This window comes from Bos taurus, chromosome 5, assembly GCF_002263795.3.
Source record: "Bos taurus isolate L1 Dominette 01449 registration number 42190680 breed Hereford chromosome 5, ARS-UCD2.0, whole genome shotgun sequence".
In the NCBI taxonomy this organism is placed as follows: Eukaryota; Metazoa; Chordata; class Mammalia; order Artiodactyla; family Bovidae; genus Bos; species Bos taurus.
The window spans coordinates 68326282-68350714 of NC_037332.1; the positions used below are offsets into that span (position 1 = coordinate 68326282).

The 24433-nt window shown below is 40.2% G+C and overlaps 1 long non-coding RNA gene across 1 annotated transcript in view; it reads right to left on the reverse strand.

The window, feature by feature from the left end:
* The window catches only part of LOC112446720 (uncharacterized), a 59426-nt gene extending 37898 nt beyond the window's left edge, over window positions 1-21528 (reverse strand). The window contains exon 1 of the long non-coding RNA XR_003034783.2: window positions 21445-21528. This is a non-coding gene — a long non-coding RNA (uncharacterized lncRNA). The remainder of the gene's footprint in view (window positions 1-21444) is intronic.
* Window positions 21529-24433: the final 2905 nt, after the last annotated feature.

Below are 24433 nucleotides of genomic sequence, written 5' to 3' on the forward strand. Positions count from 1 at the left end.
GAAAATTCTATGGGAATACCAGACCACCTGACCTGTTGCCTGAGAAACCTGTATGCAGGTCAAGAAACAACAGTTAGAACCGGACACGGAACAACGAACTGGTTCAAAATTGGGAAAGGAGTACGTCAAAGCTGTATATTGTCACCCTGCTATTTAACTTATATGCAGAGTACATCATGAGAAATGCTGGGCTGGATGAAGCACAAGCTGGAATCAAGATTTTGGGAGAAATGTCAATAACCTTGGATATGCAGATGACACCACCCTAATGGAAGAAAGCAAAGAGGAACAAAGGAGCCTCTTGATGAAGGTGAAAGAGGAGAGTGAAAAAGCTGGCTTAAAACTCAACATTCACAAAACAAAGACCATGGCATCCAGTCCCATGACTTCATGGCAAACAGCTGAGTAAAACACGGAAACAGTGACAGACTTTATTTTCTTGGGCTCCAAAATCACTGTGGATGGTGACTGTAGCCATGAAATTAAAAGATGCTTGCTCCTTGGAAGAAAAGCTATGACAAACCTAGACAGTGTATTAAAAAGCAGAGACATCACTTTGCTGACAAAGGTCCATATAGTCAAAGCTATGAATTCCCCAGTAGTCATGTATGGATATGAGACTTGGACCATAAAAAAAGGCTGAGCTGAAGAATTGATGCTTTTGAATTGTGGTGCTGGAGAAGACCCTTGAGAGTCCATTGGAAAGCAAGGAGGTCAAACCAGTCAATCCCAAAAGAAATCAACCCTGAATATACATTGGAAGGACTGTTGCTGAAGCTCCAATTGGGCCTGATGCGAAGAACTGACTCATTGGAAAAGATCCTGATGCTGAGAAGATTGAGAGCAGGAGGAGAAGGGGGCCAAGGGGATGAGATAGTTGGATGGCATTATTAACTCAATGGGCAAGAGTTTGAGCAAACTCCAGGAGACAGTGTAGGACGAGGAAGCTTGGCATGCTGCAGTCAACGGGATCACAAAGAGTCAGACATGACTGAGTGAACATAATAACAGCAACAAGATGATAATTGGAAATTTGGTATCTCGTTGCCAAAATCAATGATGATCCACTCTTTAAATGAACTTAAACTTTTATAAGAATATTTGTTTTTTAAAAAACCTTTTAAAATATTTCAGTGAACACTGGATTCAAAATTATTTTCTGATTCATTTCTAATTCTTTCGATTGTGTATATATCAATTACATATGAATGTGTATTTATCACTTTATTATTTTATATACATATTTACATCCCTTCTGGGAGATAGTGAAGGACAGGGAAGCCTGGTGTGCCACAGTCCATGGGGTCGCAAAGACTTGGACACGACTGAGTGACTGAACAACAACAGAAATCCCATCTCTGGAAAAGTGCTTATTCAACTCTCTTGGCCATTTAAAAACTGTTTTATTATTGAGTTGTAAAGATTCTTTATAAATTTTACTTCAAAGTCAATCAGAAATATATTTTGCAAATATTTTCTCCAAGTCTGTGGCTTGCCTTTTCATTCTTGAAAACGTGTCTTTCAAAGAGAGTTTTAAATTTTGTTGAAGCCCCACTTACCAATTTTTATCTTATGGTAGGTTATAGGTCAAGTAAGACATCTTTGTTCGACCTAAAGTCTCCAAGATTTTCTCCAGTGTTTTCTCATAGAGTTATTATAATTTTAGCTCTTATATTTAAATCTATATTTATTTAGAGGTAATTTTGTACATGATACGAGATAAGGGCCATAGTTAAGATCATACGTATACCCCATTTTTCGAGCTGTTTTTTGAAGGAACTATATTCCTCTCACCTTGGTGCTTTTCTCAAAAACCAAGTGGCCATATATGTATGGGTAACTTTCTGGCCTCTCTCTTCCTTTCCCCCGACCTATATGAACTTCTTCATGCTGATACCACAACATCTTAATTACTGTAGTTTCATAATAAGCCTTGAAATAATGTAAGCATAATTTCCTCCAGTTTTTTTGTTTTTTAATTGCCCTGGCTATGACCTCCAATACAAGGTTTATGGTTAAGTGGAAAGTGGGCTTCCCTGGTGGCTCAGCTGGTAAAGAATCTGCCTGCAATGCAGGAGACCTGGGTTTGATCCCTGGGTTGGGAAGATCCCCTGGAGAAGGGAAAGGCAACCCATTCCAGTATTCTGGCCTGGAGAATTCCATGGACCACAGGATTGCAAAGTGTCGGAAACGACTGAGGGACTTTCACTGTATATATCACTGTAGGAGGAAAGTATTCTGTTTTGACTATAAAGTATGATGTCAGATGTAGGTGTTTTGTAGGTGTCCATGATGAGCAAATTGAGGTAGCCAGTTAGTTGTTTTATTAGAGATTTTGCATTTACAGTCATGGGAAATACTGTTCTGTAGTGTTTTTTTTTTTTTTTTTTTTCTTCTCATAATCTCTTCATATGCTTTGGTGTCAGGGTAATACTGACCTCATAACATGACTTTTTATTTTCTGGAAGAATCTGTATATAAATTGTATTATTTCTCCCTCGAATGTTAAGTACTCTTCACCCATGAAGCCATCTGAACCTTGATTTTTCATTGCAGGGAAGACCTTTAATTACAAATCCATTTTACTTAATAGATATATGGATGGGCTTCCCAGGTGGCGCTGTTGGTAAAGAATCTGCCTGCCAAAGCAGGAGACACAAGAGACAACGGTTCGTTCCCTGGGTCAGGAAGATCCCCTGGAGAAGGAAATGGCAACTTGCTCCAGTATTCTTATCTAGAGAATTCCATAGACAGAGGAGCCTGGCAGGCTACAGTCCATGGGGCCACAAAGTGTCAGAGACGACTAAGAGCACACACACACAACAGATATGCTGCTGCTGCTAAGTCACTTCAGTCGTGTCTGACTCTGTGCAACCCCACAGACGGCAGCCTACCAGGCTCCCCCGTCCCTGGGTTCTCCAGACAAGAACACTGGAGTGGGTTGCCATTTCCTTCTCCAATGCATGAAAGTGAAAAGTGAAAGTGAAGTCGCTCAGTCGTGTCCGACCCTCAGCGACCCCATGGACTGAGCACCTGGTTATTTCAAATGAGTCCATGAAACTGCAGGACAGCAGACTGTTTACTGCTAACTGGCCCTAATGGTAAAGAAGACATGGACCTCTACTGAAAAACATCTTCCAAATGGAAGGTCAGCAGCAGTAAGGGGGTGTGGATAAAAGGAAAAGGAAAAATCTTTTTGACGGCTTCAGAAGTGGCGGAATAGGTGGTTAATGTAGAAGTCAACCATGTGAACTGTAAATACATTTTACTGGAGATGTTAATTCAAATTATACCCAAAGACAAAACATTCCTACTGTAGATTTTTTTTTTATCATTCATAGAAAGGTATACTGCTTTAATTCTTATCGGTAATTTCAACTCTCCAAGTGCCATTAATAACATTAAGGTGAACCTAAATTTTATGTTGGAGCCTAGAATGGTGAAAATTTAAAATTATGAACTAAATCTATTATTTCCTTTAAATTTTTTTTTCCTTTAAATGTTAAAATAAATTCTTAAGTAATAAAACGCAGATTCAGTTAAGGGCATGGTTATTCTAATATCATTCTTTGGAGGTAATTATTTTCAAATTATTTAGCTTTTTTCTATACTAGTTAGTTCTATATTGCTAAAGAGTATGCTTATACTGTAATTTTCCAGGTTTAAATTTTAAACATTTTCTATTTTATTACACATGTATATATTTTTCATACTATGCAAGATTAGATTGTTCCTTCCTGACTCTCCATATCCTCCTTATACTTAACACACCATTTATGCCATCTTCTTAACATAGTTTTATTAAGCACTGATTTCTATTTAGTTGGCAGGGGCAAGTACAACTGTTATAAGCAGCATTTATTCTAACTGGTCAGTATCACTGCTGTACTAAGTGTCCTGAAAAATTAATTTTTGGTCAAATGCATGTTCAGGTCATATTTTGATTATATTTAGTTCTTATTTAAATTTTTTATTTCGGTGTTTATTTATATCATTATGACTATATACTGTTCATTGCATAACCACAGTATGTACTATGATCACTTCCTCTTTTGTCTAACTTTTTGTTTTTTACTATGAGTCAATAATTGTTGTTGGTCAGTTAAGTCATGTCCAACTCTTTGTGACCCCATGAATGGCAGCACACCAGGCTTCCCTGTCCTTCACTATCTCCCAGAGCTTGCTCAAACTCATTTCTACTGAGTTGGTGATGCCATCCTCTGTCATCCGCTTCTCTTCCTGCCCTCAATCTTTCCCAGCATCAGGGTCTTTTCCAATGAGTCAACTCTTTGCATCAAGTGGCCAAAGTACTGGAGCTTCAGCTTTAGCATCAGTCCTTTCAATGAATATTCAGGGTTGATTTCCTTTAGGATCAACTGGTTTGATCTCCTTGTGTCCAAGGGACTCTCAAGAATCTTCTCCAACACCACAGTACAAAAGCATCAATTCTTTGGCACTCAGCCTTCTTTGTGGTCCAACTCTCACATCCATACATGACTACTGGAAAAACCATAGCTTTGACTACACAGACCTTTTGTCAGCAAAGTGATGTCTCTGCTTTTTAATACACTGTCTAGGTTTCTTATAGCTTTAGTTTCAAGGAGCAACTGTCTTTTAATTTTGTGGTTGCAGTCACCATCTGCAGTCATTTTGGAGCCTAAGAAAATAAAATCTGTCACTGTCAATTACCTTACTCTAAAATGTAATCCATTTGCTTCTTTTTCTAGATATCTATCTCTAAGTTATCCTCACAATCTCCAACAGGGTTATAAAATGCTTCTCGATATTGTCAAAGTTTTTTTCTCCCTCTTCACACATCCCTAATGGAGTCTTCTGTCCCCCTACAGGGTACACAAGAGGAGCTGTTGAACTGGGGACTAACCATCCTTTTCTTTGCCTCTCTTCTGTGTTAGATTCTATTTCTGGAATTCTATGTCTTCCTCTTTCTGGGTTTACTTCATTTTCGATGAAGCATATTTTCAAATATCTTCTTCAGAATGAGTATATGGAATTAAATTTTTGAGACTCCACATGCATGTCTAAAAATGTTTATTTCATCTTTATACATAATCATTTGAATGGGTACAGAATTCTCCCTACAAAATATCTTTCTTCACAATTTTGATACTTCTCTATTGGTTTGCAGCTTTGAGAGTCTGTGGAGGACTTGGTGACAACAGATATGAATCCTTAAAATATCTAATTTTTCTGGACTGAGTTTTGGTGGTTTATATCCTTTAAGGAGTACATCCATTTCCTCTAAATTGCTGGATTTATTGGCATGAAGTTGATAATATTCCTTTATCACTTTAGTGTTTGTTGTATGTCGTTAAATCCCCTTCTATGTTGGTGGTTGGTATCTTCTCTTTTTGCTTCACCAATCTATTGGTGAAATTTATCTGTCTCACTGATTCTTTCTAAAATAAGCTCTAGTTTCATCAATGTCTCTTTGCTTTTCTTTTGTTTTCAATTTCATTGATTTATGTTTTCATCTTTTTAATTTTCTTCTTGCCTTGGGATTAATTTGTTCTTTTTCTGGTTTACACTGGAACCTAAAAATATTAGTTTGCATCCATTCTTCTTTACTAATATAAGCACTGAAAGCTATAATATTCCTTATAGGCACTATCTCTAGCCACATTCCATACATTTTGGTAAATTGTGTTTCCACTTTTATTCAATTCAAAGTACTTTCTAGTTTTCCTTCTTTGACTCATGGGTTACCTAGGCCTATGATAGGAATTTCTCATATATTTTTCAGTCTTTTATTTCTAGTTAATTCCACTGTGGCCAGAAAACATAATTGTATGATTTCCACTCTTTTAAATTTATTGAAACTTATTTTATGGCCCTAAATAGCATCAATCCTGATGTTTGTTCTCTGTGCAACTGAGAAGAATATGTATCCTGCTGTTACTGGGTGGAACATTCTATAACCAACTAGGTCAGGTTGACTGATAATGTTGTTCAAGTTTTATATATCTTCATTGTTTCATCAATTGAGAAAAATGGTGACATTATCTATTATAACTGTGGGTTTATCTATTTCTCCTTGAGGTTCTATCAATTTTTGTATTGATGTATTTTGAAGCTTTCAAAATTAGGTGCATGCACATTTAGTAATATTATGTTCTCTTGAGGAATTCGTTCTCTATTACGAAAAGTCCTATTCGTCCCCGTTAATGTGCCTTGTGCTGAAGTCTACTTTTTCTGATACTAACACAGCTACTCCATTTTTCTTTTTTCAGATTTTGTATTGTAATCTTTTCCTGTTCTTTCACTTTTACCTGTGTCTTTATAGTGTTCTTTGTTGATTATGTATAAATGGACACTTTTAATCTAACAATCCTTGCCTTTTAATGCTAATATTTAACGCAATCTAATCTGACAATTCCTGCCTTTTATTTAGACAACTTACATTTAATCTAGATGGGAGGTGGTGGTTGAGGGGAGGATGGGATGAACTGGGGGAGTAGCACTGATATATATACACTGTGTTTAATTGCTTAGTTGTGTCCAACTCTACAACCCCATGGACAACCCAATGGATTGTAGCCCACCAAGCTCCTCTCTCCATGGGGATTCTCCAGGCAAGAATACTGGAATGGGTTGCCATGCCCTCCTCCAGAGGATCTTCCCAACCCAGGGATTGAACCCAGGTCTCCTGCATTACAGCCGGATTCTTTACCCTCTGGGCCACCAGGGAAGCCCAAAGAGATCACCCAATGTGGGGCTCAAACTCATGACCCTGAGATTAAGTGTCTCATGCTCTACTGACTAAGCTAGCCTGGCAGTATGTATAAAATAGATAACTAGTGGGAAGCTACGGTATAGCAAGCACAGGGAGCTCGACTCAGTGCTCTGTGATGACCTAGACGGGTGGGAAGGAACCTCAGCAGGGAGGGGATATATGTGTACGTATAGCTGATTCACCTGTTGTACAGCAGAAACTAACAACATTGTGAAGAAATTACACTCCAATTAAAAAAAAAAAAAGAGTGGTGGACTGAGTCTGGGATTTTTCTGTGGGCTACAGTAAGGATTACCTCCAGGCAGAAAACCCCAGCAATGGCAGACCTCACCTCATTGTTCTCCTTTCTCAAGGGTCACACTTGGTTTCTGCCTGTTGTCCCCAAATTCCGAAGCTAGTTATTTCCTATATTTTGCCAATTTTACTTTTTTTTTTTTAATCGTGGGAAGGTAATTCTAGATTTGTTAATCCCTCATGGTCCCATGCAAATGTCTGCTCATTGTTTTAACTGTTGTTCAGTTGCTCAGTCCTGTCCGGCTCTTGCAACCCCATGGACTGCAGCATGCCAGGCTTCCCTGTCCTTCACTGGCTCCCAGAGTTTGCTCAAACTCATGTCCATTGAGTCGGTGATGCCATCCTACCATCTCATCCTCTGTTGTCCTTTTAATAGCTATAGCAAAATTTACAACCCCTGGCTTAGTTATTCCTTTAACACTGAGAATTTGGATTATATCTTTAATTAAAAAAAAAAAAAGTGTCAATATGAACGCTGTTGTTTTTAAAAAACTTGAATTTTCTTCAGAATATATTTTCTTGATACTTAAGTTAGCAGAACAAAGGGTGTGAACAATTTTACAGTTCTTGTTGCAATATCCTAAGTGTTCCAAAAAAGATAAAATCTACTTACAGTGCTGCTCGGCACTGTAATATGAATATATATTTCTCCTGATTGCCAACATTGGACTTTATCACTTTATTTTTGTAAATTGAAACCATGAGTAATGGCACCTAGAAGATGGTTTATTTTTTCTAATATTGCTATGAAAATTGTGCACTTCCCATCAAATAATTAAACGTCTGGGGTCTGTTGTGCAGAAACTGTTTATCAACCTTGACAACATATCAGGAAAAATTAAAGTATTCATTCTGTAAGAACTCATCACATCTGTATGATAGTAAGCTACACAGTTTAACCTTTTTTACTTTACATAAAACTTTCATTTTTTAAGTGCCTCTCTTTAAGCCGATTGTTTACTTTTGTTCTTAGTTCTGGCAGTGGCTCTTTATCCAGATGATTCCATCTTTTTAACTTACATATTAATGATACATTATTATTTTTTTTGAGAGAGAAGAATAAAGTTTATTAGAGTGGGAGACGCTGTTAGAACAGCAGGCTGGTTCAAGGGAAAGCTGAATGCTTTTGCAGGCTAGTAGCCAATTTTTATAACGTCAAGACAGAAAAAATTCTTACAGGAATGGTGGCATCAGGTGATTAGTTAGGATGCTACAGGGTGGATGATAGGGTGAGTATTTTACATAATATGGGGTCAGGGAACTGGCTGGTTTAGGTCCAAAGGCTCATGGCAACAGTGGCTGTGGGGCTTGATCAGTTCCAGAGATTTTTATCCTGTGATCTTGGTATCAGTTCAGTTCACTCAGTCATATCCGACTCTTTGCGACTCCATGGACCGCAGCATGCCAGGCCTCCCTGTCCATCACCAACTCCCGGAGTTTACCCAAACTTATGTTCACTGAGTCAGTGATGCCATCCAACCATCTCATCCTCTGTCGGTCCCTTCTCCTCCTGCCCTCAATCTTTCCCGGCATCAGGGTCTTTTCAGATTAGTCAGCTCTTTGCATCAGGTAACCAAAGTACTGGAGTTTCAGCTTCAGCATCAGTCCCTCCAATGAACACTCAGGACCGATCGATCTCCTTTAGGATGGACTGGTTGGATCCCCTAGCAGTACAAGGGACTCTCAAGAGTCTTCTCCAACGCCACAGTTCAAAAGCATCAATTCTTCTGCACTCAGCTTTCTTTATAGTCCAACTCTCAGATCCATACATGACCACTGGAAAAACCATAGCCTTGATGAGAAAGACCTTTGTTGACAAAGTAATGTCTCTGCTTTCTAATATGCTGTCTAGGTTGGTCATAACTTTGCTTCCAAGGAGTAAGCGTCTTTTAATTTCATGGCTGCAATCACCATCTGCAGTGATTTTGGAGCCCCCCAAAATAAAGTCAGCCATTGTTTCCACTGTTTCCCCATCTATTTACCATGAAGTGATAGGACCAGATGCCATGATCTTAGTTTTCTGAATGTTGACCTTGGTATAGGGCTCAACATTCCCCCCTCTTTTTATTTATGGGCCAAATCTTTGGCTCCTTAACAACCTGCTCATAACTAACTGTCTACCTATCCTTGTCTTGGGGCATGTGGACCAAGTCACTGGGGAAAGGGGCGATGACTGCTCTGGCTTCTTCAAGCTGGGCAGGGGCGTCATGTCCATTCTCCGGGTCCCAATGTCTGCTCTCTGTATGAGTGCATTTACAGAGGGAGGTGAGAGTCCATGGAATGATACGGCAGCTTGTTCCAGCATTGTCTAGGTTTTGGCTGGGGGATATTCTTGTCATACTATCTAAGTGATACATTTATATTAATATTTTTCACCACCTTCCATGTACATTTTTAATTGCTACAATGGCTTGGTTTTTCATTACACAGCTGCCACAGTAAAATGTAATGTCTTGATTTCTCTTCATTCTGTAGTCTCAATCTTGTTGTTTAGTTGGAAGTCATGTTAGACTCTTTTGCAACCCCCTGGACTGTACCCTGCCAGGATCCTCTGTCCATGGGGTTTCCCAGGCAAGAATACTGAAGTGGGTTGCCATTTCCTTCTCCAGGGGATCTTCTTGACTCAGGACTGACCCCATGTTCTGCACTGGCAGGCAGATTCCTTACCTCTGAGCCACCAGGAAAGCCCCACCCTCAAGCTATGAACTTTAAATTTCACAACCATGTCTGTGCTCTTACCACTGTACATCTAATGTCTAGAATTCTGATTTATTTAAAAACAATTATTGCAATCTTATAATGAAAGCTATGGAGACCAAGTGTGTGTGTTAACTCAGAAATCTGACATTTCTTTTTAAAGAATCAAGTTTGTATCTCGTGCTTCTCATATTTTTTGGTCTGACAGATATGAACATTCCTTCATTCACCATGCATCCTGGGAGGCACTAGGCAACTTCTCTTTCAGAAAAGCCTCATCCAATTCAAATCTGCAGGGCCCCTCATAAAAGTTCTTGCAGCTATGGGATTTGTTTCAGAACCTCTTACAAACGCCGCTTTGGCTTCTAAAAAAAGGTCAACATTGTGTCTGCTAAAGGTCAAGGTAAAGGCCAACCTAGCAAACCCTGCGAGAATACTGACAATCCAATTTCTCTTAGCTTTGTGCAAAATTTTCCCAGAGCCTTCCTCTTCTATTCTCTAAGGTTATAAAGGGTAAACTCCAAATTTGTTTTATTTTTATACCTCCCAGTATTTCTTTTACTCTTAAAGACTTAGAAGATCCTGTCTTTAAATATGATGTTTAAAGCCTTGACCAGCATCTGTTTTTCCTTGAGCTTTACTCCTATGTGGATCTCCATATTGTTTCCTCACCATGACTGAGCTGAGGTTGCCACTCAGGTCAGAATATTGATCTTGAATGATTTCCATTCATCCTGGCCTTTCCTGTGGAATCCTAGACACTGTTGGGATCTGCTTTTTTTCAACTTAGTTTATTGAGTACCTGCCAGGATTTCCAATGTCTGACCCTTTTGCTTGCATTTTACCGCCTGCCTTTGTGATTTGGTCTTGACTCAGATAGCCATACAGATACAACTTCCACTTTTCTGATTGGCTCTCTGTGCCAGTGCAACAACATTCATTTAAACTTTGCATGAACTTCCAAACGATGGGTTCAAATTAAATCTTGGAGCCTATTATACTGAGTGAAGTAAGTCAGAAAGAGAAACACAAATACTGTATATTAACACATATATATATGGAATTCAGAAAGATGGTAATGATGATCCTATATGCAAGGCAGCAAAAGAGACACAGATGTAAAGAACAGACTTTTGGACTCTGTGGGAGAAGGAGAGCGTGGGATGATTTGAGAGACTAGCATTGAAACATGTATATTACTATATATAAAACAGATGACCAGTGCAAGTTTGATGCATGAAGCAGGGCCCTCAAAGCCGGTGTTCTGGGACAACCCAGAGGGATAGGATGGGGAGGAAAGGGGGAGGGGAGTTCAGGATGGGGGAACACATGTGCACCCATGACTGATACATGTTGATGTATGGCAAAAACCAGCACAGTATTGTAAAGTAGTTATCCTCCAATCAAAATAAATCAATTTTTTAAAAAAAGAAGTCCAACCTTGTAATAGGGATGAGCGTATCTGACCCCATATTGGATCTGTTTCTTTTACTTTAACCTGTGTATTCTATTGGGCTTCTCAGGTGGTGCTAGTGGTAAAGAACCTGCCTGGCAATGCAGGAAATGTAAGAGATGCAGGTTCAATCCCTGGGTCAAAAAGATCCCCTAGAGAAGGGCATGGCAACCCACTTTAGTATTCTTGCCTAGAGAATCCCATGGACAGAGGAGCCTGGTGGGCTACAGTCCATAGCGTCACACAGAGTCAGATACGACTGAATAGACTTAGCACACACGCACAAGTTAAGGATGTTGCCTATAATCTGAAATATATAGGACAGTCCATTCTCAAGGTTCTGACCTTCAAGGGTATACCACTTTTCCATTCATAAAGCAATTAAAAGTTGCAGAGAACATAGAATAACATTTGTCTTGTTGAGGTCCATAGCAATATCAAGCCTATGTGGATGGCTATAAGAACAAAGGATTTGGCTTGCAGCAACCAATCCTAGCCCCTCCTCTTGAAGTATAAAAGAAGCCTGAATTCGAACCTGGGTGAGAAGGTATTTTGGGACACTAGTCCCCTATCTTCTCAGTCTGCCGACTTTTCTAATAAAGTTGCTATTCGTTGCCCCAGCAACTGGTCTCTGGATTGGCCTGTTGTGTGGTGAACAGTATGAACTTTGACTCACTCAGCTGGAAAAATAGACACGTGCAGAGCTGCTTTGGTCTTTGGTGGTGGTGGGAGAAGGAGACTGAGGTCTGGAGCCTTCTCAGCCTCGTCATTTCCCGAGCAAACACAGAATCCAAGGGCTCCTCTGAGCAGCTGGACTCAAGCCACTCTTGTTTGTCTTACCCCCACCCCCACCTCAGTTTCACTTCCTGGCCACATTCATGAGCCTTGGTTCTGTCTTTCGTGCTCCCCTCTCCTTTCTTAACAACCATCATTTCTCAAGCTTTCACATTAACTCCTTTCTTATCCTTCATGATTCCTTGAGGGTCTTTGCGAATCAGGGCTGATTTGGTTAATTTTTTAAAAAATCTATTTACATTTAGGAATTGCAAGGAAGCCAGAAAAGAAGTGTTGGATTTTTAAAAAATACACATATGGGCTTCTTTTTATTTATTAACAGCTTTTATACATTTTCAATATTATTCCTTAAAGCAGCTGTTTCCTTGGGTTCTCTTTCACACCTGCCTGTCACTTGAAACTTCCATTTGTTAATTTATGAATCTGAACTGGAAGTGATAAAAGCAAAGCACAAGGTAATTTTACTAATTTAAAGTTTTACTTATATGTCTGAGAGTCATTTAGAAGCTCTGTGTAAAGCCAGCTAGGATCACAGAAAGACCACTGGCTTATTCTCCGTCCCTTCAATACTATTTCTGAGGTGTTAGTACTACTACAGCATTTGCCAAACTTGTATTAGTTATGTTTGTGTATTCTTCCTCCACTAGATTGTAAAACTCTGAAGGGAACATTTCTTCTCTTATCCATTATTGTACTTGGTATGATGCAAATAAATAATAGATGCTTCAGTGGGGAAAAAAGTGAAGATGGTAAAGAATCTGCCTGCACTGTAGGAGACCTGGATTTGGTCCCTGGGTTGGGAAGAACCCATTGAGAAGGGAATGGCTACCCACTCCCGTATTCTTGCCTGGAGAACTTCACGGACAAGAGGAAACTGGCAGGCTACAGTCCATGGGGTCGCAAAGAGTCAGATATGACGGAGCGACTAACACTTTCACTTTCATGATGCGAATGAATAATAGATGCTTCAGTGGGAAAGACATCATCTCTTTGTATTTCCAAAAGGTATTAAGAAGCCTATTAAAAATGTTAATTATCTTGATGTTGGAGAAAATATAATAAACTGTCTTAAAAAGGGAAAAAAATAGTAGGGATAATGTTCCTTTTCCTAGATGGAAAATAATATAGTGTTCACCATTGGTCTCAAAGAAGGCACATTTTCAGATAAGAGGTTATTCAGGTTAGTGAGATGGCAAAACAACAGAGCTGCCACAATACTGATAGCACTTTAATGTGGAAAATACAAGATAGAAAAATATCCAAATCAAATACACACAAGGGATCACCATACACAGTCATCCCTTGATAGTCCCAGGAAACTTGTTCTAAGAGCCCCTGCAGATACCAAAATATACAGATGCCCAAGTCCCATGTATAAAATGGCATAGTCCAGCAGCCCTCTGTATACCCAATTTTGCATCTGCAAATTCAACCAACCAGGGATGGAAATTTCCATCTGCAGTTGGTTGAATCTGCAGACATAAAACCCAGAAATAGAAAAGGCTGACTGTTTATGGAAAAAAAAAAAAAAAACCACCCTCTATAAATGGACCCACACAATTCAAACACCATGTTGTTCAAGAGCTAATTGTAGTTAGAAGCCATTATCTCCATGTTCAGTTTTGACAAAAAGGATCCAAGAATGAATTTGGCCTCATTGCTAAGCATAAGCAGCAACACAGCACAGTGGAGAGGACGGCCATTCTGACAGGTGCTAAGCACCTGCAGACCCTTGTTTCCATACATTCAATCTGAGTTGCCTCACCTGGGGTGGATCACTAAGGGCCTGGGGTGGGGGACCTCTGACACAGCAGTTAGTTGGCCAATATTATTAGGTTGGTGTTATTTGAGTTTCTGAGCAAGGCTCTAAATAAATTTAGCTTATCCATTTATTCATTCCACAAGCATTTATTGAGACATTGAGGAATATCCAGATGAATAAATGACAGTCCTTGTCCTCAGCTGGTCACAAGTTATAGTACAATAATAAAATATGGTAAGGGCATAGTTCAGTGTGTTGCCGAGAAGTCATGTGTAGATAAGAATACTCTGGTACTCATGTCTGGCACTCTATGGTTGGCTATTATTCCTTGCCTTCCAATGTGGGAATAAGCCTTTGCAATATACATGTTAGTTGAGATTCTGGAGAAATGTCCTCCAAAGAAATGCCCAATTGCCCTAATGATTCTAACGTAAAATCCATGTCAGCAAATGAAACCATATGTGGTCTAACTCTTAACTATAAGCTGTTAGAATAATTAAACAAGGCGACTGTTTGCTTATGTAAGCCATACGGCATCAGTCACCAGAATCTAAGCCTGTAAATGCTTTAAGGTTATGAAATGAACACAGTAAGGACAACCAATCACAAACAGCAAACTAGGCTTCAATCAAATAATTTCCTTTCTTTGCTTCCACATTTCTCTATATAAGTCTTTCCCTGGTTGCTGGGGGTACATTTCTAACCACTTTCCATTCGGCACTGCTTTGAATGTACTTTTGCTCAAATGAACTCTTAAAAATTTTAATATGACTCAGTTTAATCCTTTAACAAAGCAAATAGCAACGAATCTCCAAATATTTGGGAAAGCCATCAAAAACAAAAGAACACAAAGCAGAGAGAAAAAAAATAAATCCAGAGGAAATAGAGAGGATGAAAACAAGCAAAACCCACCAAGTGGAGCTGGTATCTTCCAAGAGGTAACAGAGGATATTGTATTCATAAAACAAGAAATGCCAAGAACAAGGAACAAATAGAGAATAAAAAGAACTTTTGGAAATTAAAAATAGGAGAGCCAAAATAAATTCAATTGAAGGACAGGGAGATGAAACCTCACAGAAAGGAGATTAAAAAAAGAGAGATTCAAAGATAAAAAACAAGAAAGATTAGAGAGTGGTTAATCTACTCAGAAGGCACAATTTCCAACTTAGGAGTTCCAGAGAGATAGAACAGTGAGTAGAAAATTATCTAAATATAGTGGGAAATTTTCCAGAAGTAAAGGAGAGAGACTGCTTACCACAATGAACAAAACAATATCCAAGAGGCATATCATTATAAAATTTCATAATACCAGGCACAAAGACTTCTGGTTAAAAGGTAACAAACGCAAGTAGAAAAATAAAGGCATTATCATATAGTGGGGACAATAAGAAATATAATAGGCTGTCTCCTGGTGGAAGATGGCATATTGAGCAATTGAGTTTACCCCCTTTATCATTTCAATGAGTTTCTGGGAACAAGAAGTCATCCAGGGTGGTAGTGAAGATGAAAAAAGAGTCAGATTTGAGAAATATTTTGAAGATAGAGCTGGTAGGATTTGCTGATGGTTTGGCTATTAGTTGTGAGAGAAAAAGAGAAGTCAAGGATAATTCCAACTTTCTGGTCTCAGAAACTGAAAGGATAGAGTAGTCTTTTATTGAGATGGGGAAAACTGTGGGAGGAGGAGCATGTTGGGGGCTTAGTTTTAGACAAGTTAAACCTGTGATATATTTATTAGTGAGCTATTGCAGCATAACAAATTACCTGACAACATAGTGGCCGAGAAACAAACATGTACTATCTCACAGATAACAATTTAGAAGTTAGATGGATTAGCTGGGTGCCTCTGGCTCAAGATGTCTCAAGAGGTTGCACTCAAGCTCAGTTGAGAGTCTGGGGCCCTGCTTCCCAGCTCACTCATATAATATGTTGTGGGTCCTGCTCTCTGACCACATAGGTCTCACTACAGGGCTGCATTATGATATGGCAGTTGGCTTTCCCTAGGGTGAATGACCCAAGGGAGAGCTAGAAAGACTGAGTGTCCAAGCTGGAAACCACAGTCTTCTATTTACATAATCTTAGACTTAGACATCCTAGCATGTCTGCCAGGTCAGACGACCATTATATCTACTACTGTAGGCAATAATTCCTTAGAAGAAATGGAGTAGCCCTCATAGTCAACAAGAGTTGGAAATGCAGTACTTGGGTGCAATCTCAAATGCAACAAATGATCTCGGTTTGTTTCCAAGGCAAACCATTCAACATTACAGAAATCCAAGTCTATGCCTCAACCACCAATGCCAAAGAAGCTGAAGTTAACTGGTTCTATGAAGAGCTACAAGACCTTCTAGAACTAACACCAAAAAAAGATGTCCTTTTTATTATAGGGGACTGGAATGCAAAAGTAGGAAATAAAGAGATACCTAGAGTAACAGGCCAGTTCGGCCTTGATGTACAAACTGAAGCAGGGCAAAGGCTAAGAGTTTTGCCAAGAGAATGCACTGGTCATAGCAAACACCCTCTTCCAACAACACAAGAGACGACTCTACACGTGAACATCACCAGATGGTCAAACCAAAATCAGATGGATTATATTCTTTGCAGCTGAAGATAGAGAAGCTCTATAAAGTCAGCAAAAACAAGATCTGGAGCTGTCTGTGGCTCAGATCATGAACTCCTTATTGCAAAATTCAGGCTTAAATTGAAGAAAGTAGGAAAACCACTAGACCACTCAGGTATAACCTAAATCAAATCCTACAATTATACAGTGGAAGTGACAAATAGATTAGATTTGATTTGATCTAATCCAGGGATTAGATCTGATAGAGTGCCTGAAGAACTATGGATGGAGGTTAGTAACCTTGTACAGATGGCAGTGACCAAAATCATCCTCAAGAAAAAGAAATGCAACAAGGCACATTGGTTGTCTGAGTAGGCCTTACATATAGCTTAGAAAAGAAGATAAATGAATGGTAAAGGAGAAAAGGAAGGATATACCCATCTGAATTTCCAGACAATAGCAAGGAGAGATAAGAAGACCTTCTAGAGTGAAGCAAAGAAATAGAGGAAAACAATAGACTGGGAAAGATTAGAGATTTCTTCAAGAAAATTAGAGATACCAAGAAAATATTTCATGCAAAGATGGGCACAATATAGGACAAAAACAGCAAGAACCTAACAGAAACAGAAGAGGTTAAGAAGAATATACAGAAAACTATGCAAGAAACGTCTTAATGACCTGGATAACCACGATGTGTGGTCACTCACCCAGAGTCAGACATCCTGGGGTGTGAAGTCAAGCAGGCCTTGGAAGCATCACTACGAACAAAGCTAGTGGAGGTGATGGAATTCCAGCTGAAGTATTTCAAATCCTAAAAGATGATGTTGTTAAAGTGCTGTACTCAATATGCCAGCAGATTTGAAAAACTCAGCAGTGCCCACAGCACTGGAAAAGGTCAGTTTTCATTCCAGTCCCCAAAAAAGGCAATGCCAAAGAATCAAAGTACTCCAAAATTGCACTCATTTCACATGGACTGCAAGGAGATCAAACCAGTCAATCTGAAAGGAAGTCAACCTTGAATACTCATTGGAAGGACTGATGTTAAAGCTGAAGCTCCAATATTTTGGTCACCTGATTCGAAGAACTGGCTCACTGGAAAAGACCCTGATGCTGGGAAAGATTGAAGGCAGAAGAGAAGGGGACGACAGAGTATGAGATGGTTGGATGGCATCACCGACTCAATGCACATGAATTTGAGCAAGCTCCGGGAGATGGTGAAGGACAGGGAAGCCTCGCATGCTGCCATCCACGGGGTCACAAAGAGTTGGACACAACTGAGTGACTAACAACAGAACATGCAAGCAAAAGTAATGCTCAAAAACCTTCAAGATAGGCTTCAACAATACATGATCTGAAAAATTCTAGATGTACAAGCTGGATTTAGAAAAGACAGAGGAACCAGAGATCAAATTGCCAAAAATCCACTGGATCTTAGAAAAAGCAAGGAAATTCCAGAAAAAGATCTACTTCTGCTTCATTGACAACACAAAGGCTTTTGACTATGTGGATCACAACACACCGGAAAATTCTTAAAAAGATGGGAATATCAGACCACCTTACCTGTCTAAGAAACCTGTTTGTAGGACAGGACTACTGACAGTTAGACCTGCACATGGAACAAGGGACTGCTTCCAAATTGGGGAAGGAGTACATCAAGGCTGTATATTATCACTCTGCTTATTTAACTTACAAGCAGAGTATGTCATGTGAAATACCAGACCTGATGAATCACAAGCTGGAATCAAGATTGCTGGGAGAAATATCAACAACCTCAGATATGCAGATGACACCACCTTAATGGCAGAAAGCCAAGAGGAACTAAAGAGCCTCTTGAAGGTGAAAAAGGAGAGTGAAAAAGCTGGGTTAAAACTCAACATTCAAAAAACGAAGATCATGGCATGCAGACCCATCACTTCATGACAAACAGATGGCAAAAAAAGTGGAAACGGTGACAGATTTTATTTTCTTGGGCTCCAAAATCATTGTGGACAGTGATACTGGTCAGGAAATTAGAAGATGATTGCTTCTTGGAAGAAAAGCTATGACAAACCTAGACAGCTATTAAAAAAACAGAGACATCACTCTACTGATGAAGGTCTGTATAGTCAAAGCTATGGTTTTCCCAGTAGTTATGTATGCATGTGACAGTTGGACCATAAAGCAGGCTGAATGGTGAAGAATTGATGTTTTTTAACTGTGGTGCTGGAGAAGACCCTTGAGAGTCACTTGGACTGCAAGGAGATCAAACATGTCAATCCTAAAGGAAATCAACCCTGAATATTCAGTGGGAGGACTGATGCTGAAGCTCCAATACTTTGGCCACCTGATGCAAAGAGCTAAGTCATTGGTAAAGACCCTGATGCTGACAAAGATTGAGAGCAGGAGGAAAAGAGGATGACAGGATGAGATGGTTGGATGGTATCACTGACCAAATGGACACAAGTTTGAGCAAGTTCGGGGAGATGGTGAAGGACAGGGAAGTCTGGCATGCTGTAGTCCATGGAGTTGCAAAGAGTCAGACATGACTGAGTGACTGAACAACAAGAACACGTTTGCCATATTCTATTCATTAGAACTGAGGCAATATGCTCATCCTGTCCACACTCAAAGGGAGGATTATATCAAGGCATGAATACCAGGAAGTGGGGCTCACTGAGTGTCCATGTGGCAAGGTAATGTGTGCAGTTTGAAAAAATCTAGAATTTGGGGGATAAATTCAGCTAGAGAGTCATCATCAGGAAAGCATGGTATTGGGTATTTGGCATCTTAGACAATCTTGAAAGAATAGGAGGAATCAACCTGGAGTCTCCAGGAACATCTTCCAAACCATATTACAAAACTAGTCTGGTGGAGGGTGAGCTGTGGTCCCTGCTGCTACAGATCTCAGAGAAATTTTGCCTTTGCCTCCCCTCAGCGCAAAATAGAGGTCATGTGACCTAGCAATTCCCTCATAGAACCAACTTCAGAATCAAAGTTCTCTTAGAAACATATTTTGGCTGACAGAACCAAAGTCTAGTTACTGGGAGTTGCAAATTTGATTTTTAAAATACATCTATTGTGGGTAGAAGAAACTAGTATCATAGAGAAGTATTAAAATATAGAGTATTCAAATGATGTGAGGCCTCTATAAAGGACCATTGTCATCACATTCTGAAGGACCCAAGATAATTTAGTAGAAACTGGAGATCATAAATCTAACTAAAGCCACAAAAAGATGTGGATAGGTATTAATTATGTCCATTTAAAACTCCAAAAAGGAACAAAGAACAAGAAATTGTTTGTGATCAAGATATGGGTGCAGAAATTTTAAATGTAATATTTAAATTAGGTGGAAGAAATAGAAGAGATCTTCCAGCATATAGAAAGAAATGGAAAATCTGAAGAAAGAAGATAAGAAACACACAATCTCAATCCAACACAGCCTACATTTAACTAAGATGCTCTAGAAAGAAGAGAGAAAATGGAAGCCATGAAAGTATTTTTTAGATTTCCAGAGTTTAAGGAAGATACTTGAAAGGGTGTTCTAAGTACCAAGTTTATTGAGTGCAAAAGTACCTACAGAGCTTTAGTATCACGAAATTTCAAAATACCCAGGATAAATATAAAGATAATGATAAAATTGATTCCAAAAAAAGAGCCAACACTTTTATAGGGCTATCTGTGTGTGAGTAGCTGTTTTAACTTGATATATATTAGGTAATTCAATTCTCAAAATAGACCTATGAGTTAGCTGCCACTGCTACTACCACTACTGTTATTATTATTACCATTTTTTACATGAAAACTCGGAAGAATTTACCCATGGATATAAAACCAGCAGTTAGCAAACTAGGATTCAAAGCGTAACTGAGTAGAACGCTATGGGGTCTTCCCAGGACAGATGCCCACCCCACCCCTATGTTCTCTGCCTAATTCTTGTCTGTAGAAAAACTTTATCTAAAAAATAAATTTAGTCAGAGCAGTGAGAAAATGCTGCAAGAAAAACAGTCAAGCAAGACAAAACAATAATTGTTTGGCCATTAAACAAAGTCAAGGACTTCAGTTCCTCCTCAAGGGCTATAGATAATACTTTGAGCCATATCTTTGAGCTGTTTGGCAGATGCTGGAACTGCCACCAGGTGGAAGAAGTTAACCATATGCTGCCCACAGCACGTAGACCCCAGATCATGTGGAACCAGAAGGACTAGCCGACCAGAGATCTGTGGCTCAGATAATATTCCAACCACAAGTGAGATACAACCACTATTTGGAATTGTGTGATTGAGACAATCATCTCTGAAAATAGTCTACCCCCTCCCCAGGATGTAGCCCTTTCCTCTTTTCCCCAAAATCTCCAAACAAAACCTGAGGAGTTGGTTCTTTGAAATCTTGGATTCATGGAAATTTCTCCCCAGAATCACCAACGTCTTTAATAAACCTATTTTTCCTTTTGCCCAACACTTGACTCAGTATTGGCTACTGAGCAACAAACAAACCTCAATTTGGTAACAAAACCAGCAGTTTGGGGACTTCCCTGTTTGTCCGGTGGTTGGGAGTCTGCCTGCCAATTCATGGGGCACAGGTTCAGTCCCTGGTCCAGGAAGATCCTACATGCCGAGGAGCAACTAAGCCAGCACACTGCAACTGCTGAGCCCACACCCTCTAGAGCCCACGAACCATAACCAGAGCCACAACGCGAGAGCCACATAATGCAATGAATAACCTGCACGCCGCAACTAAGACCCAGCAGAGCCAAACAAAAACAAAAGAACTAAACACATCCCAGCAGTTTGGCTTAGTACTCTTAACCACCACTTTTCAGTGACACTAAATTCTAGAAGGCAGTTGAGAAATACCTTCAAAGTGGTTCTGAATGAAAGTGATTTTGGTTGTAAAATTAACCAAGCCATTAATCAGATTATTACAGGCATATAATACATATTCACATATGCAAAAATTCAGCTATCCCAAAACCCATTTTCAGACATGCAAAAACTCAGATAAGCAAAAATTTATTTTTAGATATGCAAACACCTATGTTTTCTGGGAAAGGAACTTGAAGCTCTACTTTGGCAAAAGGAAAAATAAATCAAAGAAAGACAGTGACGTGACCTATAAGAACAATGAAACTCAAGAGTGTAACAAAAAGTACTCACAGGATAAGGTCTACGCACATGGCCTAGAAAAAGCCAGTGCATATTCCTGGCTTCAAAATGTATCAAACAGCTGGAAGATATTAGTGATTGGGGGTGGGTGGGAAATTATCTTATCAACAAGAACAAATTTTAAAACACCAGGGGGTACAAAACAGTACAAAAGTATTTGTTCCAAAAGCAAAACAAACTATACACAGCAGGATTGAAACAGTTTGATGGAGTTTAGAGGAAGAGAAATGCATTTGACTTTGACTCTTGGAATATCCCCACTGATATGAAATTAGATTTTCTATCTTGCATGGCCAGTCAACCTACCCCACTTCTTTATCAAACAATATTTTAACATAACTTTTAAAACTGTTTTCCATTTAGATAAACAAAGTAACCAAACAGCTAACTGGACTTGGAAAGAAGAGAGGAGTAGAGGAATATGTAGGCATGTATATTCCTTTATCTTACACAATAGTAAGTAAAAGCACGATATCTAAAGAGTATGAGCCAAGAAACAAGTCTAAGCATGTTACTTAAAATTATAAAAGTAACTTAAGTAAGAACCAGTCATTAAAAAATGCAACCAACAAAAATCAGGAGGAGGGTGTCAGAAAAGAAGATGGTACCAGTGAATTAAATTTCACATTTTTTGGAAATTCATAGACATTGCTTAAAACCAAGAAATCACGAAGCAGAAGTATAACCATACATTTTCGCATCGGAGGTAGCCATGATAAGACTTTGAAATTTAAAAAAAAAAAGACTTTGAAATAGTCAATGGGGCTTACCTGTGAGCAGTAGGGCTGGGCATGGGCAGGAAGATTTTATCTTCATATTATTGCAATTTCAATTTCCACATGCATCTTGAAAGAAATTTCCAAAGGGTGATAACTCCCCACTCAAAAAAACTGGGGAAATGGAGAACTGCTGGCCCACAGCATTCACAAGTACTGGCCATCCCACAGATGAGAAACTCAGTTCCAGGTGGCAGATTTTTCGGTTTGAGGCCAATTCATATTTTTCCTCTTGGAACAAGGCAGATATAATGTCTGTGTCTTGGCCAGTGCGCGGACTTGGGCCTGGAGACGGGGTGCAGCTAGCATCCGACGCCATGTCTGAACAGACTCTGACTGACACAACAGGAGGCAAGCAGGGCTGACCCCTCACTGAATGCATCTGGGGAGTAAAGGTGTAACTGCCGCTGCTGCGTGAGTCACGAATAGCGCAGGCCCTGGAAGGGCGCCCTGCTCTGGACTTCCACGGTTCTGCAGCTTTGGGACCCCTGGGAGATTTGACAGGCAACACCAGGTTCTGAGGGCGGGCACTCCCTCCCCAGGTGGTATCTTGAGCTTTTAGCGTGAGCTAGGAGATACTGGGCTGAAGAACCGGAGAGAATTATTGTTGGCATGAACCGAGAGAAGACCCTCCCCGCCCAGGAGCACCTAGAAATCACTGGGTGAGACACAGAGAGGGAGCTGGGGGTTCTGTGATGTACAGAGTGCTAAGGAGACGTTTGAGTAAGTGCCACAAGCAGATTGTAACCTTGAGACCTTACCTGCACCCAAACTGGTGAGGTCGGGGGAAACTTTAATTATGTTTACCCAGCTTTCAAATTAGCATTACCATCATCCTCCTATTTGGTTGAAATGCAGTATAACAGCAAGTGTGCTTTATCTTGGGCTTCCCAGGTGGTATTAATGCAGGAGAGTTAAGAGATGGGGTTCATCGCTGGGTCGGGAAGATCCCCTGGAGGAGGCCATGGCAACCCAATCCAGTATTTTTGCCTGGAGAATCCCCATGGACAGAGGAGCCTGGAGGGCTACAGTCCATGGGGTCACACAGACACGATGGAAGCGATGTAGCACACACATGCTTTATTTCACTTTCTTTTTGGATGCACAGTGTATGTTGGTGCCCTATTCCAGCTTTGCCATCTGAGCTTGCTATCCACAGTGCAGTCCACAAACACACACCAGCAGCACACCTGGGAATCTTTCACTAACGCAAACTATCGAGCCTCACCCGAAGCCCGCTGAACCAGGATCATCACTGTAACAAAAGCTCCCCCACCCCAACTCCCGTGATTGATAAAAACATTAAAGTCTGTGGAGCCCTGCTCTGTAGGGGTAGTTCTTAACCTGGCTGCACTTTAGAATCATCTGGAACACTGAAAACCTTTGAAAGTCCAGGCCCCATCTCAAGCAATTAAATCAGAATCTCTGAGTGTGGAACCAGGTGGCCGTATTTTAGAACAGCTTCCCAGGTGATCCTAATGGTCAGCTAGTGTTGAAAACCTTTGCTCAAAGAATCAGTCTGCTTAGATTTCATGAAAGCTTTTACCATGACTGCCCCCTTACAAATTCAAATATGCATCCCTCTCCTTCTCTTTGCCACGGGTTTACCTACCTCTGGCTCCCTCTTTCTCCAGAAATGATTCCTTGTCGAGTGCTAGACAGGAGTCAGACACGGAAGAAAATACAGACAAGTAGCATGGGTGACGAAGGGTCATCCCTCATGGGGGCTGAGGAGGCCAGCCCTGACGCCAGCGGAAGCTTGTGTCAAAGGGAAACGGGGGGGCTTCCCTGGTGGTCCACCAGGGTTGACATTGTCCACCCAGGTTGGACGTCCACCGGCCAAGGCAGGGGACATGAGTTCTGTCCCTGGTGTGGGAGGATCCCACGTGCCTGGGAGCAACTAAGCCCATGTGCCACAACCATTGAGCCCGTGTGCTCCAGCGTCGGTGCTCCGCAACAAGAGTAGCCACTGTGTGCACGGCCCACACTCACAGCAGTTAGAGAAAGCCCGCACGCAGCAATGAAGACCAAGCATAGCCAAAATAAGTAATGTTTTAAAAGGTGAGATGAGGGAGGGAGCACCATGAAGGACTTTGATGGTTGGGCAGAAAAGTCTGTCTAATGTGGCGGAGGAAGACGAAGCCATTGACGATGGGAGAGAGGTGGGGAGGAAGGTGTGATGAGAATTTAGCTTGGTGAAGGTG